This window comes from Otolemur garnettii, unplaced genomic scaffold (genome assembly GCF_000181295.1).
Source record: "Otolemur garnettii isolate 467f Iridium unplaced genomic scaffold, OtoGar3 scaffold00010, whole genome shotgun sequence".
Lineage (NCBI taxonomy): Eukaryota > Metazoa > Chordata > Mammalia > Primates > Galagidae > Otolemur > Otolemur garnettii.
Window position 1 is genome coordinate 6,286,533 of NW_003852405.1, and position 9,572 is coordinate 6,296,104.

At 37.3% G+C, this 9,572-nt stretch overlaps 1 non-coding gene across 1 annotated transcript; it reads left to right on the forward strand.

The window, feature by feature from the left end:
• Positions 1-6,868: 6,868 nt before the first annotated feature.
• Positions 6,869-6,975, forward strand: LOC111723350. Its single transcript, XR_002771914.1, has one exon. It is a non-coding gene; the product is annotated as a U6 spliceosomal RNA (small nuclear RNA).
• The last annotated feature ends 2,597 nt before the right edge of the window (positions 6,976-9,572 follow it).

The window sequence follows — 9,572 nt, forward strand, 5'->3', positions numbered from 1 at the left end:
AAGAATTTTGAATTGGATATATTAATTGGGTGTAAGTAATAGGTTAATGATACTTGAAGACATAACTTAAAGTAATGAGAAATATGAATATGAATTGCAGAAAGGACCAAGAAGAGAGCCTTTAGCAAATGTTAGAAGGTGTGTGGGGGAAGAAAACTATAAAGGAATGAATAAGAATTAGCAATGGGATAGAAGAAAGTCCAGAAAATAAGGGGTTTCGGATCCTATGTCAAATACTGCTAACTGTCAAGAAAGATAAGGATTAAAACTGGACCACTGACATCATTAGTGATACTGATGTCAGTTAGTTTTGCTAATGTGGCTTAAGGTTGAATGGGGGAAGAGGAATTGGAGGCTGTCGTGTGTGGGAATCAGATGTCATGCTCCCACATTTCCTAGTTCTTTTTGTTCCCAATACCAAAGAACAGTTACTGCTACTGAGCAATGAAACCAATGCAAAGACCAAGCAGATGCAAGCAAGCAAAGCGTCAGAGTTTGTTAGAGCATAGAACGTTCCAAAATGAGCGGAGTCTACCCTTGTGAGTGGAACAGACCCTAAGTTTAACAAGCTTCCTCTCTCATCTTTATGCTGATTCTGTTATTCTATGTTAATTGGAGGTTGGGTGAGGATTTATAGTTTTTCTTAGAAAAAGGCAAAGAATTCCCAGAATGGTGAATCCTCCCCCTTTTCTATCCTTCTATGGCAATTTCCAGGGGGTGCCATGGTATTTATAAACTGTCACAGCTTGGACGGGTGTGATTTTCACTATGCTTGTGGGAGTAGGTCACTTAGGAACACTCTTACCTCAAATGTGCACATGTTCCAAAGACCCTTTTTAGTGGCCTCTTGTGGATTCTTTATTTCTTTCTGGTTGGTCAGTCTTTGGAATCCCCCATCATAGACCAAATACTTGGTCAGTCCTTGGAAATCCCCTTGACATGTCATCTGTTCTCTCTTGGGAACTCATTCACCCCTGATCAATTTGGTCCTCCTGGTTATGGACAAAGCATCTCCTGGTCCATCTAGTCCCTCCTAAAATTCCCCCGAGAGGCATGGGACCTGAAATTCTTTAGGGATCATGGGTGAAGTCCATCTCCTGTAATTATTCCAGGCTGTTTATGGACAGTGTATTGTTTTTCAGATCCTCATACTCTTTCAGGAAGAGGCAGAGGTCACAGACTGAATGTCTGGGCATGCTGGTCCAGTGGTCTCATGGCCCGATCTTGTCTGATGTGGTTAGTTGGCAACAGGGGTATGCTTTGGCCAACATCAGTTTCATGTAAAATTGTTGGAGTCTGGAAGATTTGAACTTGACAAAAAGGTTGAAAGAATAAGGACAAATAAGAAGAGTAACAAGATTAAGACTGCTGGTCCCAGGAGTGGCAATAACCAGGTCAAGCTTGGTAGCCAGTTACCTGTTCATAAATTATTTTACATTTATTTCCACTAATCCTGAATTATTAATGTAAACATATGTTCTCTTAATGACTGCACTTACACCTTTTTTTGCTAAGAGGTAATCTAAGGCAATATGATTAATAAGAATCATACTGCTAGCAAGTCTCCTCATGACCTCTTGGGCTGATGGCATTAGCCAACTGAGCCTGAGATTTAGACTTTGGGGGTCCCTCTGTGTTACCTCGAAATCCTGGTTGTTGTAGACAGTAGGGCCCACTGACAGTAGTTGAGTAGTATCTGTTTGGAGTCCCAAAGTTAACTTCTGAAGTTTGCTACAGATGCCATAAAAAGTTTAATGAAATGGATATTTATCATTATGACAGCTTTTTTTGAGATTTGGTTGATATCAGCATCAGTAAGCCTTTTCCTAAATTTGGCTGGACTCTTGTCCTTTCTCTGTAGCATCTCTGTCACCTTGGAGAAGCTTCAAGGTTTTACCTGGATTGATTTTTATTTCACCTGTTAGACACATCATCATGTGTCTGACTGTGAAGTGTTTCTCCTAATTGGCCTCAGGGGTAATGTAATCACAGTCGTCTCCAGAGACAGCCTGATCACCCCAGGTTAACTCTGGATTTGGATCACGAAGTTAATCTCTAAACATCTGTCCAGCAGCCCACATTCTATTCCTCTCATTGACTAAACAATGGTGAGAGAGCAGAACCCATACGCCCTTCCAAGTTAATCAAAAAAAACAAGTGCCAGGTGTTCCAACTCTCTAAATCTCCTGGAGTCAGCAGAAAAACTCCTCAATTTCTCTTTGTGTGCCTTTAGATCTCCCTTGGAGAAAGGGACATGCACACTCTCAGACAGTCTTGGTGATCTTGACATCTCCTGGACTGGACATACGGTAGGTGGAGAGATGTATGAGGGTGGAGTCTGGGGCTCAGTTCGGGGTGAAGCTGTAGCCACAGTCCCATTCCCTTCTTCCTGACTTCGCTCTCTCTCTCTCTCTTTTTTCTGTTACATGTCTCAACATGAGACTTACAATGCTGGCAGTTATCTCTCAAGTACATGAAGGCCTGAGGTGGGAGACCCCTGACCACTCCCACTCCCCTTTTCTAGCTGTAAGACTGTAGTGCCCTTATGACTCGATTCAGGTGTCCTCTCCATGTGTGGCCAGACTGTGTCACAAACATTACTTTCTTTTTTCTGAACAATATTGAATTCAAGGGCCCTCCAGTTCTTTAACCGACATCTCAAGGGTGAATTCGTAGGTATTAGGGCTTCTTCTTGTCCTATGACTGTGTATAAGGAGAGAAAAGAGAGTAGACCATCTGTCAGACTGGCCATCCCATTCTTGCTGGGCTTGTTTAGTTAGGCTGTGTCCAAACCTCTCTGACTGCTCACAAGACTAGGACCCCCAATTCTGATGTGTCGGACATTCGTGGTGGCATCCCTCCCACGAGTGGTGGAGATTTACTGTGGAGATGCCCTTCCCATCATACATATTCAGCTTCCTTTTCCCGAAGACCATGAAGCAGATCCGAGGCTGGAAGCTGGACAGCAGGCGCCCCCACTGTACCCTCAATTCCTCGGGTTTTATGTTTACCTGTCCCTAGGTACCACCTTTAATCTTTGTCTCCCCAAGTCCTCTTGCCAAAATGGCCCCCCAGCCTTTGTCCTGGCCTTTACCAGTGACCATAGTGAAAGAGCTGCCCACTGGCTCAGCCTGGAAGCTTCTGCTCTTCCACCCCAGGTCTGTTCCAGGAGTCCTGAAGAGGTTTGGCGCAGCCTTTTGCCTCCTGGGGTGTGACCAGAGCTTCCCTAAAGCCAATGGCAGAGCAAGCCATAGGTGTTTCTAAAGAGCACCAGTGACCCAGGAGGGGGACGAATCAAGAGTGAACACATTTTTTCGATTGAGAGAGAGTAAGCAGAAAAGCACGGAGTGCCTGGTTTCGTCTACCAGCTGACACAGTCCAGCGTGGCCAGTCCTCACCCCAGGGAGAAGGGAAGGAAGAAGCTGATGTTTAAACTTTGCAGGTGCTGAGCACACGTGCTCCACCTTCTCACCTTGGGGCTGGAAAGGCAGGAGACCTAAGGAACCGCCACAGTGTACAGGAGGAGGGAAAATACAGGTAGCTGAGAATAAAATGGCTCATGTTTTAAAAAGCAAAGCTGACTTTTTTTTTTTTTTTCAAATTTCAGGTTCCGGAAGACAGAAGTATAAACATGCCACAACATTATATCAGGAAAGATGACAAATACTACTTTACATAATCTCTTCAGTTACCAGTTGTGAAAATTGATCCCACAAAAGAAATGTATAAAGGTTATTATGTAACTTAAGAATTAATACCTTATAGTTTTTCTGGCATAAAGTTATATTTACAATCAGAGCAAATAACTATTTTATTTACAGCACATGGTGGTTCAACTGGCTACCAGGACAGAACACAGTGGGCAATTGGTTGATATCCCACAGAATTGAAAACTTTTGCTGCTACAGATTTAAAAACCAGAAAAATTAAGTTTTAGTGGCACAAAATAATGTATTGAGTAAAACTTGTTTATGAAGAGGTGAACCTGGAGGGGAGATATACATGCAAATATTATATTTTATTTAAAGAAAATGAGATATTCAGAATAAAAAAGAAAAGAGAAAAATTATATGAAGTGTTTAACTTAGATAATACAGATTCCATCATCAGAATATTCTGTTTTAGCGCTGGGGATGGCATTTTCAAAATTTTTCCTTTAGAAAAAAAAAGACTATTTTTCAAATAGGGTGAGTTAATGGAAGCAAATAAAGTCCTATTCAAGAAGTTTCAATTTTAGAAAGAATTCACATTTTTGATAGAAAATGCTCATTTATTAATACTGTAACTTTTTGTTCAAGTCCATCACAACCAAGGATGTACAATATATATCACTCTCTTGTTGAATTCATTTTTAATGTCCTACTATGCAAGGGTTTGGTTACATTTAAGTTATTGAATTAACTTCTTAATATCTCCATCATAACTTAATATAGTGTAGTGTATGTAAATAAATATTGTTTATTAGATGGATGAATACATTGGTAAAAAGATATGTGGGTTAAAAAAGGAACAAATTAGTAGAATTTACAATACTTTAAGAACAAATATTACATTTCTAAAACTGGATTCCATATAACCAGTTTCCCAATACCTTCATCTTTTATAGCGTCCATTAATTAGAAGCCCTTTTCATTGAAATGTTAATTCATCTTTTGAAATTATACTGAATCTCATTTTAGAATGTTATTGTCATAACTATCATATCTCGGTCCCACTTCGAAGTCCTTTAATTCATTTTAAAGTCAGCTTCTATTAAATTGTTCCATTTACTTTGCCCTTTCATGCACATTTCATCACATCTCTCCAGAGATTATAGGCATAGTAAAATGTATTTAAGTTATTTTGCTATATTACTAAAAAGCAGCCATTTTAAATAAGCAATATCCGGAACTATTTAATAGACAATAGGCCTCTAGCATGCATTTGTTGGTTAAAGGAATGAATTTTAACAGTAAAGGTGAATAGATTTCTTTTCCAGTTAAAATACAGGCTGTTGATTAATTTCCTGAACTGAGATCATATGATTAGAAACTGGACCATAAATGGTGTAATCTATACCTATGACTACAACTAAAATTATGAAATAACTTATTTTGGAGCAGTCAGTATTCTTGATTACCATCTAGATTCACCCATTCATTTTATAGATGAGGAAACTGAGACCCAAATTTATTGTTTCCTCTTTCAGGTCACACGGCTTGACATATTAGAGATTAGAATTTATCTCTTCTCACTCTCACATCTGTGTTTCTTCTGTCCAATCTCTTGCACTGTTACTTGTGTTACCAAAATAAGAAGTGATTGTCAGCTGCCCTGTCATCTTGATTCTCTCTGGGAATTAAAGTGACAGGGCATATGTTTACACATCTAGGGAGGGGACACAAAAGACCCTCCCAACTAAGCTGCACTTAAGCACATTTCTAGTACAATTCATCACCCTTTTGGTAAAGAATTTGTTTTGTGAATGATAATAAGTGAGGAAAGGAACTTTAGAAGAAATGAGAATTGGGGGGAGGGCACAGAGACATAATGGGTCTTAAGGCAAATGTGGGAAGTAAACTAGACCAGATATTCATGAGCCAGAGAAAGCAGAAGAATGTCATGACCAACTGGAAAATGGAAAGAAAAAATACAAGTGTTTTACTTTTGATTGCAGACCTTATAGTAAAACAATATTGAAAAGAGAGATGAAAACTCAAGTTTTTATTCACATCGATGAAGTCTACCAGTAGCGGTTTTGATTTAGGAGGCTTAGGAGAGAGATGATGAGTTGGAGAAAGATATTAGAATCCAAGTTATAAATCAGAGACTTGAGCTAATATTAATTGCACATTATGTACTGAGTTACATTACTAAATTAGGGACAGCAAAGTATAGCACAAACCAAATCTGAGTCATTACCCATTTTTGTACATGAAGTTTGATGGGAAAACAGGCATACAGTTTATTCACTAAGCCTATGCCCACTTTGTATATTGGCGGGGTTGAGTAGTTGCTGTATGGTTGCAACATGTGAAAAGTAGAGAAAAATGATAACAGAGTACATGCAGAATCAATTTTCTGTAAGTAAATACCATACTACTGAAATCATCCGAATGTACTGGCCTTTTTCAAAGTAACCATTACTTTAAATTACTGTTCAATTATTTTTTATTATAGGACTTAGTATTTAACTTTTATATTGAATGGAATTTTTCTCTGTATGCTCCCTAAGACCTAAACTATTTGCTACCTGGCTATTTATGGAAAAAGTTTTCCAATCCCTAAACTAAATATTTCTTCATATTCTTTTTTAAATTAATCCCTTCAAATTTTCAAAGTGATAACATGGTCATTGCTATATCCCCCAGGTCTACCATAAAGTGCTCCACAGATTTTTAGTAAGGGAAGGAATGAATCAGGTCATTACTATTATTATCAGATTGGCTATTATTACCAGTAATGACTCCATAGAAGAAAATTTTAGCTTTATTCTTTTACTCAAGTAAAAACTAAATAAATACGTTCTGAAATGTAGCATTTACCATTTTTTCCCATTTTTTATTGGGGACTATTAATAGTAAAAATAGTTCTATCCCCGATCTCTAATATTATGTGAAAATTTTTACATTCGATTCTTCTAACACTATGCCATTGACAACAATTTTGGAGAATGATATGTTCTGAAGTTATTTGTCACCGAATAGGACTAAAATAAAGATCTTTATTTTATTGCTAGATGCTACTTTGTATCTTAAAAGAGTTTTCAGGTACAATGAAAAAATTGTTTTTAAGTATCTTGAAAATAATGATCAAGTCATATATTCAAGAATATTATTAAAAATTTTCTTACAGATTGTCACAAAACAACTTTAAAAAAATAACATTAGTGTTCACTTTGGCAGCACATATACTGAAATTGGAACAATACAGAGAAGATTAGCATGGCCCCTGTGCAAAGATGATATGCAAATTCATGAAGCATTCCATATTTTTAAAAAACTAATATTAATTCTTTTTTCTAAAGAGCATAAAGAGATTGAGTTGCATTATGGAATCTCAACTATTACTCACAAATACGTTTATGTTTAAATATGTTTGTGTATATAGTTATAAACATAAAGAGAACACAACACCCATTTTATTTTCAAAAATTCATCAGAGAAAATGCTAACAATACCATAATCTATAAATCCAAAAATTAATGTTGATTATCAACAGATTCTTTCTGGTGAAGGTTAAGAAATTCAATTTCTTTGTTGCTATTTTAGTGCAGTACATTATTTTCTGTTTTTATTGTATTTATTTATGCTAGATTAAAATGACTCACTACAACATATAACACACATATATCACTTCCTAAAATAACTCAAAGATTAGATTCTAGTATTTTAGCAGAAAGCAAAAAAGAACAGCCAATAAACATTATCTGCCACAGGAATCTGTGGGTGCAATAAAGTATCACCTGTTGTCTTTGCCAGCAGCTGTCTTTACTTCATGTCCTCATGGTCACGGGAAACTTCTTCACTCAATAATGTAGTAAACTCATAGATCAACTCACACATTTCCCAAGATTCAACTTAAAGAACTCCTTCCCTTTCTTATTTTCATTCTATTTACCTAATGGCTAGGAAATAATGCACGAATTCTTCTTAAGAAGCAAAATATGAGAAGTATTGAGAAATGATAACAGTATACATACAGAATCAGCTTTCTGTAGGTACATTTCACATTACTGACATCATCAGAATGTACTGGCCTGTTTGAAATTAATCATTACTTTAAATTACAACTCAATATTAGTTATTATTATAGGATTTAGCATTTAACTTCATGTATAGTTGTGTGCTCTAAATTTGATCACAAGTTTCTAAAAGATAGGATTTAAATTTTATACTTCCATATTTGGGTAGTCAATTTATTATCTCTAATTCTCTAAGTGTTTACTAACCATATCTTACATACAAAGTTTTATGAGATTACTAACACCTCATTTCTATGAACTTACAATTAAATTGTGAAGTCAGTTGATCATATACAAACTTAATAGTATTCAAAAAAAAGCAAATTACTAGTTCTCATGAAAGGTACAGAAAACACATTTCTAAAGTTATGTAGTTGGTATAAAAAAGTGCATTAAGACAATAATAAGAGTATATTATGATCATAATAATGTGGGGGGACATCTGGTTCACAGTTCTCATTTCATAGATGAGGACACTGAGGCTAAAGGTGGTGCAGTATTAGCATAATTGGCATAGCCAGTGATAGCAGGCCAGGGCTACAATCCAGCTGGACCCATGGTATAAAAGAATGTATAGAAGAATACAATATATAGACGCCAATATGGCCCCCCTGAAGAATCAGTGCAACAACATCCCAGTTATCTATCAATATATAATAACCACCTGCAAATGTAGTGTCGTAAACAACAATCATTATATTATGCTATTGAATTCTGTGGATCAGAAATTTCAAGAAAATAGAGTGAATATGATTTATTTCCATTCCACTTTATCTGGAACCACTTGTTGGAAAGACTTGAATGCTAATGTAACCCTAATAGCTGGATGATAGAATCTTCTGGAAGTTTCTTTATACACATAAGACACAGGGGTAAGGATGAGCTTTGACCCCCAGTTTCCAAGAGGCTCGTGTATCTTCACAGAATACTGAGTTTGAAATAACTGAAATTCTTTCAAGTATCCCCTGGCTCCAAAAATGAATGTTCCAGGGAATCAGGCCAAATGATACTTTGTGATATTTTCTCGGAAATCACATAACATCATTTCAACCATACTCTATGGTCAAAACTTTCACACACCACTCAGATTCAATGAAAAATACTTATGTGAGAAGTGTGAAAATATTTAGTTTTAAAACAGTATGCTTTATTTCTCTTTTCTGAATTGACCTTCATGAAAACCTTTTTTTCTTTGTCATTATTTTAACCTGAGTGCTTTGATGATAGTAGTCTGTAGAATTTTTATTGTCTAATTCAGTAGCTAAAGGAAACTTCTTGAAATTGTCAAGCAGAAACTTCTACAGAATATAACTTAAAAATTATTCTGGCTCGGCACCTGTGGCTCAAGTGGCTAAGACGCCAGCCACATATACCTAAGGTGTCGGGTTTGAATCCAGCCTGGGCCCACCAAACAACAATGATGGCTGCAACCAAAAAAATAGCTTGGCATTGTGGCGGGTGCCTGTGGTCCCAGCTACCTGGGAGGCTGAGGCAGGAGACTCGCTTGAGCCCAGGAGTTGGAGGTTGCTGTGAGCTGTGATGCCACAGCACTCTATCCAGGGGGACAGCTTGAGGCTCTGTCTCAAAAAAAAAAAAAAATTATTCTATTGGGGCCAGGCACCATGGCTCACACCTATAATCCCAGCACTCTGGGAAGCTGAGGTGGGCAGATCTCCTGAGCTCTACAGTTCCAGACCAGCCCAGCTAGAGTGAGACTGTATTTCTAAAAATAGCCCGGCGTTATGGTGGCACCTATAGTGGAGGCTAAGGCTAGAGAATCACTTGAGCCCAAGAATTTGAGGTTGCTGTGAGGTATGATGCCTTGGCACTCTTCTCAGGGTGACAAAGT